General features: G+C 47.9%; 1 protein-coding gene across 5 annotated transcripts in view; it reads left to right on the top strand.

Moving 5' to 3' along the window:
• Nucleotides 1–12,796, top strand: part of SMARCA2 (SWI/SNF related BAF chromatin remodeling complex subunit ATPase 2) — a 1,363,970-nt gene that overhangs the window by 1,255,648 nt on the left and 95,526 nt on the right. The window lies entirely within an intron of this gene.

Below are 12,796 nucleotides of genomic sequence, written 5' to 3'. Positions count from 1 at the left end.
TTCTAATATTTGGTCTGCAGCAACAAGTTTAATGATAACAATTGGCTGCACTGTTGGGTCAAAAGAACCTGATCATTTGTCAGTAGTCAAGGGGCCTCAATGCATCAAGCATTTGTTAGGAAGGCATGCTATATTCAAATGGATTTTGCCATTTATCTGAAGCCAAAAGAAATATCTTAACACTAGGGTCCAAGTTTTCCTTTTTTACTTTAAAATGACAACAATTCTGGCTTTCACCCTTTCCACATTTTTGAGATGTTCAGTTTTCTGTCAATTTTCCTTTTTAATGATGGTGTACCACAAAGGAGTCAGCCTTATCTGAGATGAAATGCATGGAAGACTGCAACCACTTACTACTACCGCTTCTTAGCAAAGCTTATCCTGTCTTGTTCATTGGTGGCATTGTAGACCTTTCACCAAGTAGTTTTGCCTGGTGGAATGAGATTCACTGATAAATTGTCAGTTGCTGATGAAATATCTGTCTTTATTCTACAGAACAGTAACTCTTACTCTGCTTATAATGTGGAAACCAATCAGTGCTCCATACAACCTTTGAGAATAGTAATAGACACTAGATTAATTTCCACATTCGTAAACAAATGTTAAATATTGAAATACATTTATTTTTTAACATCTTTATTAAATATACATTTTTGATCACTTTTGTGAATCCATTGTCTTACAATGTTATTTCTGATGAGTACTTTCAACCGTAGATTCCTTACCAGGAGAAAAGTGCAAGACTGGATCTGGGGATTTCTCTCAGCATTGCTCCTGCATTGCAACAAGTGGAGTCACGCTGCTCCCACCGACTCTGTTTCACCTCGGAAGTGATGCTGAAGCCACATATAATCAATACTGCTGTATGCTGATGTTCGATTCTTTCCACGCCTTCAGAAGCTGATTTAGAGCTCTCCCCTTATGAAATTACATTGTCTGAGAAACGTTTTCTTTCCAAAACTCTTTTTTTCAGTGTGCAAGTGAAATCTTCCCACCAAAGCTGACAGGTTTTAAACCTTGTAAGGAGTGTTAGGAAGCATGTCTCTGGTATCTAGGGTCTTCTCACCAGTCCAAGCCTTGTGGGGACTATGCCTGGGTGATCCCCATGGTTAATGAGGACCACAAAGCTAAACTCAGCGTCGCCAAACATCCTTGAAAAGGAGCATAAGGAACCATCCTGGCTGAGGATGCAGACCTGTTCTTGTAGAAGACATTCCAAGCACTTTAAATCTTCAGGTGAGTCCACGTTGAAGAAAAAGTATAAGAATGCAAAGTGACATTCCCCCCGGTCCCACCACTCTCAACCAGTGAAGTCATAGGAAGGTCAAGGTGTCTTCCAGGTCCCAGTCCCCTACCGAGGAACAGATTCCACAGCTTGCCCCGATGCATCCAGAGTTTCCCATTCCATCTGCAATGCCACAATAATTAAAGACCTTCAAGGAGTAAATGTTGCAGATTTTCACCGCCATTTCTCCTCTCCTTACCGCACCTTCATCCCAAGGTTACAAACAAGCTTCCAGTCAGATTACCATTGACAGATCCATCCTCAACTCTGCCCGGTCAATTAAGCCCACTTTGGAGGCCGCTGTGACTCTGGGACCAACACCCAAACCAACTTCAACACTGACGACATGACAGATGCCACCAATGCCCCAAATGATTGTTTTGGCAGACTCCAAGATAAATCCGACATGACCCTTACTGAAGTCCCGTCCTTCACAACCTTTGGTGCAGCTGGTCTAACCTCATTCTGACTCTCATAAAACACTGTCTTTGCCCAGGAGTTAACCACAAGAACTTCAGAACCTCATTCCTTCAGACTCTGAGCAAGGTCTGGGTGACGACAATGGAGATGACTGGGGTGATGCATCCCTTTACTCTGTTGACAACAACTTTTACATGGACCTACAAAGAGGCCAATGAGCAATGCAGACAACACCACAGCCATGTGGTACTGCAACAAGCAGGGCAGAGTGGAGTCCTGGTCCCACTGGATCTGGCTAAGTTGGCAGGGCATCTCCTTGATCATGAACCCCCTGGCAGCATATTCAAACTCCAGACGGGTGAACTCAGCATGATCCCATGGCTCAATATGTTCACCACTGCAGAGAACATGGTGTCAACACTTTTGCTCGCTGGAGTTCCCAAACAGCCTCTCTCTCTGAGTGAAGCTCAGGACACCTGTATACCTTCCTGCCTCTGCCTCTCATGCCCAGAGTGCTGAAGAAGAATCGGGAAACCCCAGGCACAACTCAAGCTGGTGGCTCTGGATTGGGCTAGGAGAGTGTGTCACCTGGAACTACTGGTCATGAGCATCTACCCTCCAATCAGGCTGTGGCCTAGGGAGATTCATCTGACACAGCAGCAACAAGAGTACTGGACATGGGCCTGTGCAACCTACATTACAGTTGTATGTGTAGAGATTGAGTGGTGACAGTTGACTGCTTTCATTTTCCCTTCCACAGTAGTAGAAACACGTCTACAGCAAGGTGTTGATATATCAAATCTGTTTACTTTGGATGATGAGTTAAGCTTATAGTTTGGTATAAATCCCACCACGCAGATCCATTACAGGCAAAGTTGTTGACTGTTTTGCTTTTTGTGCTGTTGTTAGTCCAGCATTGACTTACTGTGAGCACAGTTAAGGTTTGTTTTGTCAGCTCATACAGCCTTTTTGGGATTGCAGGACCAAAGATCCTTATTTTATTCACCTATTCTGGTGAGTTCTCTTAATGGTCTGGCTCATATGTTTGCACCCAAGCTTGTAGTAGTGCTGTAGTGGGACATTTAGTTGTTGCTCACTTTCCTTGTGTGTGCCCTATTTGAACCAATGTATAACTGTCGTTTGCATCTGACTCTCAAATTGATTTTTCTCATAGCAAAAACCTCAGCTCATCACGTGAGTGAGCTACAAGCTCTGACAAACTGGTTTTGTAGATAGGAATGGCATTCCTGCTGAAAGGTGAGACATTTTTCATGTCGCAGAATACATCACCCTTGGAGCATTCTTTGCTGACTGAGGAGGAGAGGCTTTACTGCTTGGGCCCCAAAAGAGCTTTGAGCTTTACATTAATCGTTCCAAGATGCATCAGGTGGAAATTCGGCTCTATGTGGGATTTGCTGGTGCAAAGAAGTGTAAGAAGGTGCAAAAAATCAAAAAAATCAGGGATGATATTCCTCTGCCTCTAACAGAGAATTTTAGCCGCATATTCCTTACCTCAAAAGTAACCCCAGGCGTCAGACTGGATTCAGAAATTTTTTCGTGAGCTGTACCCTTGCGCGCCAGTAGGTGACAAAGTTGAGCTCCATATGCTATCGTCCATGCATGCAGTGAAGTGTGCGGTGCCTATATCAGTGCCATAACTGCGCGCTGATGTCAGTTCTTTCTTTCCGCACCAGTCAGCGAACATTGGGTGAAGAGCTACCCCTTAGTCATTTTTTGACTAACTTTTTTTCAACATTTTGTCAATCTATTTGACGTTTACCCCCTGTTGTGGCAGGAATGTCATCTAAGAAGGCGGGCTTCAAGCCCTGCAGAGCCTGTCACAGTGCTGACCGGCATCTTGTATGCCTTTGGTGCTTCGAGTGCAACCACAATCTGAAGGCCTACTCCCATCAATGCAACATGAACCTGAAGGTCTCCTAACAGCTCAATACAGTGGCTATCCAGATCCCAGTTGAGAGGAAGGTCCCGGGATCGGTTGCCGAGCCATCGATCATCTCAGTCAAAGTCGTCCGGGTGTTTAGGTAAGTCCCACAAGAAGAAGAAGAACAACAAGAAGTCGGGGAAGTTACAAAGCCAGAGATCCTTGTTGCGTACGTCCCACCACAAGAAGAAGAAGGGGAAGCGTCCTTTGACTTCACCTCATCCGTCGGCCAACGAAACGAAGGAGTGTCTACTTTCAAGGCCTGGCTTTGCAGCTAATTCAGTGCCTGGGCCATCTCCATGCCTCTCTGAGTTTCCGGGAGCCAGAGCGAACCCCACTGAATTTAGGGAATTTTATATGGCCATGGACTGCATATTTGGCCAGCCCGTTCCCTCTGGTGCACCTTTGGGCCCTGTATGTTTAGGAGAGTCCTCTCCTGGATTTATGCTGGCGGCTCTGGCCTAGCTGCCAGTCTGGCCTCATTGATCCACAAATGGATCCGGATTGGCACCGGGTGTGCCACCTCAACCTTCACCGACGTTGATCCAGGTGCAGATGCTCCAGGTGCCCACTGGCGCCACGTCCCCATTCTGATCCCCAAATCTATCACGGAGCCAGGGGGCATAGTTGAATTCCCACTCTGGCTCCAACTGTAGTCATGCCTTCCATGCCTGAGCCTGAGCCTGCAGCCCTATTCTTGTTGGCTAAGACTCTGAAATGAATGGGAGGGGCGACTGAACCCTGAAGAATATCAGCCCTATGATACCATCAAGGACTAGTGTGAGGATTTGGAGGACACCAGCAATCTGGATACCATTCAAGATCTTGGCATGCTTTCTCCCCCTACCATTGCTATGGAAGATGGAGCTTCATTTGCAATGGTTGTGAGGGCTGCCGAGGTCCTGGGCCTTAGCTTGACCTTGGTGGCAGTCAAGACGATCATCTTGACAGTGTTGCTTCCACCAGGAGTCCCCTTCAGAACAGCTTCTTCCATTTAATGAAGCTCTTACTGATGTCCTGCTTGGGAACTGGTCCAAGCCCAACACAGGGGCTTCTGTGAACAGGATAATTGCCTGCCATCACTGGCCCATTATTGAGGGACAGCAACTTCCTTACACAACACCCTACCACGTAGAGCCGGGGTGTCCGGGTCTCCACCTCCCACATAAATCCTGAAGCATTCCCAACCCCACCACTTGATCAGGAGTTCAAGAGGCTGGACAACTTGGGAAAGAAGATGTTTTCTTTCACCAATCTGGCATTGCGGTCGGTGAACACTGCATGCCTTTTCTTTTGGGCCTCTATTCTCAAACTCAGTGGGATATGGTTGTGCCAGTGCTGGCAACAGATTTGGAGGAGGTCTGGGCCTTTCTCTCCCAGGCTGTTGCCGACGGGAGAAATGCAGCTAAGTTCACCATCAGATGTGGACTGGGCACCACCGACTCAGTGGGCAGAGCAGTTTCGTTGACAGTGACCCTACGGAGTCATTCCTGACTGAGGACAACTGACTTTTCTGGAGATGTCCAAGCATCACGTATAGACATGCTCTTTTATGGTTACTTGAGACACGGCGGAGTCAGCGCTGAAGTGCTTTAAGGACAGCAAGGCTACAGCCAGGTCCTTGGGCCTTTCCGTGGTCCTCTGTCACCCCAATCTGCCTTTTGCTTCAAACTGCATCTTACCCACCCAGCCACCGCGTGGCCGAAAGTGCAGTACCCACAGACCCTGTTGGTCAGGCAGCCAGAGGTCAAGCCGGTCCACCAACACCCCCCCCATACCCTGCCACACCCACCAGCCACATCCTCCAAACCCTTTTAATCTACCATTTTGCCACCATGGGCACCCAGTGGGGGGCAGAAACCGCCATCACCTGCCCCACCGGCAGTCTATAACTTCAGGCCAGTGAGTTTTGCAGATTGACCGAAGGGGCAACTCCCTCCACTTCAAGATTACCCCTCCCTCCATGCCACCTTCTTCCAACAGTGTGACTTAGGACAGTAGGTCACAAGCATTTTCAATTCTTTGTGCTCCCCTTTGGCCTTACCAGTGCCTCTTGGGTGTTCACCAATGTAATGGCAGTGATTGCAGCTCATCTGCAGAGATGAGGGGTGTCATTCTTCCCCTAGCTCAACAACTGCCTGTTAAAGGTGGGCGTGCCCCAAGTTGTCGTCCCCCACCTTCAGACTACGGCGGACCTCCTGCTCTCACTGGGGTTGACTATCAACTGCCAAAGTTACAACTCACTGTCTCTCAGGTGCTCCCTTTCATCAAAGCTTTTTTGGACACGGTGCAGTTTCTGGCTTATCCTCCCGAAGGGCAATTTGAGGATAATCATGCTATGATACTGAAGTTTCAGGCTCTATTCTGTATTTCTGTGAGACTGACTCTGATGCTGCAAGCCTCCTGCCATTCTGCTAGTGACACTTGCCCGCTGGCATATGCGGGCTTTGCAGTGGGACCTGTAGTTCCAGTGGGGGCAGCATCAGGAGAATCTCTCCAACATGGTCCAGATCTAGGAGGGAACTGCAAAGGACCTGCAGTGTGGCTCATAAACCTCATTTGGACCAGTAGCAGACCTCTCCCTCTTCCCCAACCAGATCTGACAGTGGTGACAGGTGTGTCACTTCTGGGGTGCAGTGGTCATCCTGGAGAGATGGAGATCAGAGGTCTCTGGAGTCTGGACTCCACAAAAACCTTCTTGGAGCTCACTGCAGTTCAGCTGGCATTGAAGGCCTTTCTACCCTCCATCAAGGGAAGACTAGTGTGGGTGTTTAGGGACAACACCGCTGAGTTTCCTGGGCAGCTCTCACTCGGAGACGCTTTTCATCTCGAGAGGAGCTCAGGCCTCCTATACTTCTTTCCGCTCATACCACTCCTTCCCAGAGTTCTCAAGACGATCAGGAAACACAAGGGGCCCAAGTCATCCTTGTGGCTCCGGACTGGAATCGGAGAGTCTGGTATCCCGAACTGTTGAGCGTGGCCATTATTTTTCATTCAGGCTGCCCCTTTGGGAGGATCTTCTGTCGCAGCAGCAGGGGAGAGTTCGCCACCCAAACCAGTTAAAGCTCCACCGTCCTATGTGGAGATTGAAGGGCGACAGTTGACAGCTTTCAACCTTCCCCCCGAAGTCTATATTGTCATCTTAGTAGCCAGGTGCCCCTCCACCAAGATGCTATACGCCTGCCATTGGGGCAAGTTTGTGGTATGATGTGCAGAAAAAAGGTTGACCTCCTTTTTGCTACCTAGTATCAGGTCCTTCTTTTGACTCCTTCTCTTGCCTAGCGGGGCTCTGTTTTGGGCACCCTAAAAATCTGTCTTTCTGCCTTCTCAGCATTTCTGCGGTTTCCAGATCTGCCATCCCTTTTCAGGTCAACTATTGTACATAGGTCTCTGAAAGTTCTCCAATACTTGTTTCCACCTTCATCATGCCTGTTAGACCTGACAGCCTTAGGATAGTCACCCCTAACTTTTTGCCTGCCTCCCTCCACTTTTTGGACACCGTTTTTGCTGGTTTATAGACTCTGCGCACTTTACCCCTGCTAACCAGGGCTAAAGTGCATATGCTTGTGAGAAGGTAGCCTCTTTCTAGCCTTGTTACCCCCACTTTTGGCCTGTTTGTGAGTGTATGTCAGGGTGTTTGTCACTGTTTTCACTGTTTCACTGGGAGCCTGATAGCCAGGCCTCAGTGCTCATAGTGAAAACACTATGTTTTCAGTATGGTTGTTATGTGTCACTGGGATCCTGCTGGTCAGGACCCCAGTGCTCATAGGTTTGTGGCCTATATGTATGTGTCACTGGGACCCTGTCACACAGGGCCCCAGTGCTCATAGGTGTGCATGTATAAGTTCCCTGTGTGGTGCCTAACTGTCTCACTGAGGCTCTGCTAACCAGAACCTCAGTGGTTATGCTCTCTCATTACTTTCAAATTGTCACTAACAGGCTAGTGACCAATTTTACCAATTTACATTGGCTTACTGGAACACCCTTATAATTCCCTAGTATATGGTACTGAGGTACCCAGGGTATTGGGGTTCCAGGAGATCCCTATGGGCTGCAGCATTTCTTTTGCCACCCATAGGGAGCTCTGACAATTCTTACACAGGCCTGCCACTGCAGCCTGAGTGAAATAACGTCCACGTTATTTCACAGCCATTTTACACTGCACTTAAGTAACTTATAAGTCACCTATATGTCTAACCTTTACCTGGTAAAGGTTAGGTGCAAAGTTACTTAGTGTGAGGGCACCCTGGCACTAGCCAAGGTGCCCCCACATTGTTCAGAGCCAATTCACTGAACTTTGTGAGTGCGGGGACACCATTACACGCGTGCACTACATATAGGTCACTACCTATATGTAGCTTCACCATGGTAACTCCGAATATGGCCATGTAACATGTCTATGATCATGGAATTGCCCCCTCTATGCCATCCTGGCATTGTTGGTACAATTCCATGATCCCAGTGGTCTGTAGCACAGACCCTGGTACTGCCAGACTGCCCTTCCTGGGGTTTCACTGCAGCTGCTGCTGCTGCCAACCCCTCAGACAGGCAGCTGCCCTCCTGGGGTCCAGCCAGGCCTGGCCCAGGATGGCAGAACAAAGAACTTCCTCTGAGAGAGGGTGTGACACCCTCTCCCTTTGGAAAATGGTGTGAAGGCAGGGGAGGAGTAGCCTCCCCCAGCCTCTGGAAATGCTTTGTTGGGCACAGATGTGCCCAATTCTGCATAAGCCAGTCTACACCGGTTCAGGGACCCCTTAGCCCCTGCTCTGGCGCGAAACTGGACAAAGGAAGGGGGAGTGACCACTCCCCTGACCTGCACCTCCCCTGGGAGGTGTCCAGAGCTCCTCCAGTGTGCTCCAGACCTCTGCCATCTTGGAAACAGAGGTGCTGCTGGCACACTGGACTGCTCTGAGTGGCCAGTGCCACCAGGTGACGTCAGAGACTCCTTGTGATAGGCTCCTTCAGGTGTTAGTAGCCTTTCCTCTCTCCTAGGTAGCCAAACCCTCTTTTCTGGCTATTTAGGGTCTCTGTCTCTGGGGAAACTTTAGATAACGAATGCATGAGCTCAGCCGAGTTCCTCTGCATCTCCCTCTTCACCTTCTGATAAGGAATCGACCGCTGACCGCGCTGGAAGCCTGCAAACCTGCAACATAGTAGCAAAGACGACTACTGCAACTCTGTAACGCTGATCCTGCCGCCTTCTCGACTGTTTTCCTGCTTGTGCATGCTGTGGGGGTAGTCTGCCTCCTCTCTGCACCAGAAGCTCCGAAGAAATCTCCCGTGGGTCGACGGAATCTTCCCCCTGCAACCGCAGGCACCAAAAAGCTGCATCTCCGGTCCCTTGGGTCTCCTCTCAGCACGACGAGCGAGGTCCCTCGAATCCAGCGACACCGTCCAAGTGACCCCCACAGTCCAGTGACTCTTCAGCCCAAGTTTGGTGGAGGTAAGTCCTTGCCTCACCTCGCTGGGCTGCATTGCTGGGAACCGCGACTTTGCCAGCTTCTCCGGCCCCTGTGCACTTCCGGCGGAAATCCTTCGTGCACAGCCAAGCCTGGGTCCACGGCACTCTAACCTGCATTGCACGACTTTCTAAGTTGGTCTCCGGCGACGTGGGACTCCTTTGTGCAACTTCGGCGAGCACCGTTTCACGCATCCTCGTAGTGCCTGTTTCTGGCACTTCTCCGGGTGCTACCTGCTTCAGTGAGGGCTCCTTGTCTTGCTCGACGTCCCCTCTCTCTGCAGGTCCAATTTGCGACCTCCTGGTCCCTCCTGGGCCCCAGCAGCGTCCAAAAACGCCAAACGCACGATTTGCGTGTAGCAAGGCTTGTTGGCGTCCATCCGGCGGGAAAACACTTCTGCACGACTCTCCAAGGCGTGGGGGATCCATCCTCCAAAGGGGAAGTCTCTAGCCCTTGTCGTTCCTGCAGTATTCACAGTTCTTCAGCCTAGTAAGAGCTTCTTTGCACCAACCGCTGGCATTTCTTGGGCATCTGCCCATCTCCGAGCTGCTTGTGACTTTTGGACTTGGTCCCCTTGTTCCACAGGTACCTTCAGACAGGAATCCATCGTTGTTGCATTGCTGATTTGTGTTTTCCTTGCATTCTCCCTCTAACACGACTATTTTGTCCTTAGGGGAACTTTGGTGCACTTTGCACTCACTTTTCAGGGTCTTGGGGAGGGTTATTTTTCTAACTCTCACTATTTTCTAATAGTCCCAGCGACCCTCTACAAGGTCACATAGGTTTGGGGTCCATTCGTGGTTCACATTCCACTTTTGGAGTATATGGTTTGTGTTGCCCCTATCCCTATGTTTCCCCATTGCATCCTATTGTAATTATACATTGTTTGCACTGTTTTCTAAGACTATACTGCATATTTTTGCTATTGTGTATATATATCTTGTGTATATTTCCTATCCTCTTACTGAGGGTACACTCTAAGATACTTTGGCATATTGTCATAAAAATAAAGTACCTTTATTTTTAGTATAACTGTGTATTGTGTTTTCTTATGATATTGTGCATATGACACTAAGTGGTACTGTAGTAGCTTCACACGTCTCCTAGTTCAGCCTGAGCTGCTTTGCTAAGCTACCATTATCTATCAGCCTAAGCTGCTAGACACCCTATACACTAATAAGGGATAACTGGGCCTGGTGCAAGGTGCAAGTACCCCTTGGTACTCACTACAAGCCAGTCCAGCCTCCTACATTGGTGGCAGCAGTGGGATTAGTGCTTTGAGACTACTTACCACTCTTGTCATTGTACTTTTCATAAGAGAAAAATATACAAAACAAGGTCAGTGTATATACACATAGCCAAAAAAGTTTTGCATTTCCTCTTTTCACTCTTTTCTAAGTGCTGAAAAGTACTTCTAAACTTTCAAAAAGTTCTTAAAAGTTTAAAAAGTTTTTTTCTGTCTTTCCAAAAAGTTCTGAAAACTTTTTTCTCTTTGTCTATCACTTTAACTCTCTCTAAAAAATGTCTGGCACAGGCCAAAAAGTTGAACTGTCCAAACTTGCATATGATCACCTTAGCTGGAAAGGAGCAAGGAGTCTCTGCATAGAGAGAGGTTTGAGTGTAGGGAAGAATCCTTCTTTAGAACTGTTAATTAATATGCTTAGAGTACAGGATAAGGCCATAAGTGCCCAATCTGTAGAAAAAGTAGCTAATGGTTCTCAATCTGATCCAGGGACTCCCCCAGGAAAAGGTTCAGGAAAGAAACTTCTCAGCCTGCCCATTACTAGACAGTCTAGCATAGTTGGTACAGAGGTTGAATCACATCATACTGATGATGTGCTCTCACATTATGCTGGTAGCCAAGCTGTTAGGGTGCCCTCTGTAAGGGACAGGTCTCCTTCTGTTCATTCCCATCATACCTCTGTATCTAGAAATGTCCCTCCCACCCACCCTGATGACAGATTGTTAGAAAGGGAGCTCAATAGATTGAGAGTGGAACAAACCAGACTGAAGCTCAAGAAGCAACAGCTGGATTTGGATAGACAGTCTTTAGAAATAGAGAGGGAAAGACAGAAGATGGGTTTAGATACCCATGGTGGCAGCAGCAGTATTCCCCATAGTCATCCTGCAAAAGAGCATGATTCCAGGAATCTGCACAAGATAGTTCCCCCTTACAAGGAGGGGGATGACATTAACAAGTGGTTTGCTGCACTTGAGAGGGCCTGTGCTGTACAGGATGTCCCTCAAAAGCAGTGGGCTGCTATCCTATGGCTATCATTTACTGGAAAAGGTAGGGATAGGCTCCTTACTGTAAAAGAAAATGATGCTAACAATTTCCAAGTTCTTAAGAATGCACTCCTGGATGGTTATGGCTTAACCACTGAACAGTACAGGATCAAGTTCAGAGATACCAAAAAGGAGTCTTCACAAGACTGGGTTGATTTCATTGACCAGGCAGTGAAGGCCTTGGAGGGGTGGTTACATGGCAGTAAAGTTACTGATTATGAAAGCCTGTATAACACAATCCTGAGAGAGCATATACTTAATAATTGTGTGTCTGATTTGTTGCACCAGTACCTGGTAGACTCTGATCTGACCTCTCCCCAAGAATTGGGAAAGAAGGCAGACAAATGGGTCAGAACAAGGGTGAACAGAAAAGTTCATACAGGGGGTGACAAAGATGGCAATAAGAAGAAAGATGGTGAAAAATCTCAAGATAAGCATGGGGATAAGGGTAAAACCAAAGATCCCACTTCAAATCTTAAACACTCTTCAGAGGGTGGGGATAAAACAAATTCTTCCTCTTCTTCCCAACCTGCACACATTAAAAAGCCTTGGTGCTTTGTGTGTAAAAATAGAGGCCATAGGCCAGGGGATAAGTCCTGTCCAGGTAAACCCCCTGAGCCTACCACCACTAATACATCAAGCTCTAGTGCCCCTAGCAGTAGTGGTACTAGTGGTGGGACTGCTGGCAACAGTCAAGCAAAGGGTGTAGTTGGGTTCACTTATGGGTCCATAGTGGAAACTGATGTAATCAGTCCCAAGACAGTTTCTGTCACACCTAGTGGCATTGGCCTTGCCACACTGGCTGCTTGTCCCCTTACAATGGATAAGTACAGGCAGACAGTTTCAATAAATGGTGTTGAGGCCTTGGCCTACAGGGACACAGGTGCCAGTTTCACTTTGGTGACTGAAAACCTAGTGCCTCCTGAACAACACATCATTGGACAACAGTATAAGATTATTGATGTCCATAACTCCACTAAGTTTCTTCCCTTAGCTATAATTCAGTTTAGTTGGGGTGGAGTTACTGGCCCTAAGCAGGTGGTGGTATCACCTAGCTTACCTGTAGATTGTCTCTTAGGTAATGACCTAGAGGCCTCAGGTTGGGCTGATGTAGAGTTTTATGCCCATGCAGCCATGCTGGGCATCCCTGAGGAATTGTTCCCTCTCATTTCAAGTGAAATGAAAAAGCAAAGGAGAGAAGGCCTGAAAACTCAGGATCCCTCTCCATCAACAGGGAAAAAGGGTTTCACAGTATCCCCTAACCACCCTACCATTCAGGATACTATTCCTGTGGTGGGAGAAACCTCTCCTGGGGTGGCACCTGTTCCAAGGGAATCATCAGCTGGCAAAGCTGGACTCCCTGAGGTGGAAGTACCTCTCTGTGGGATAACTAACATTGGTGAG

The sequence above is a fragment of the Pleurodeles waltl genome, chromosome 1_1 (assembly GCF_031143425.1).
Source record: "Pleurodeles waltl isolate 20211129_DDA chromosome 1_1, aPleWal1.hap1.20221129, whole genome shotgun sequence".
Lineage (NCBI taxonomy): Eukaryota > Metazoa > Chordata > Amphibia > Caudata > Salamandridae > Pleurodeles > Pleurodeles waltl.
Note: the sequence above shows the minus strand (reverse complement) of the source record. Positions and strands in the feature narration are given on the sequence as shown.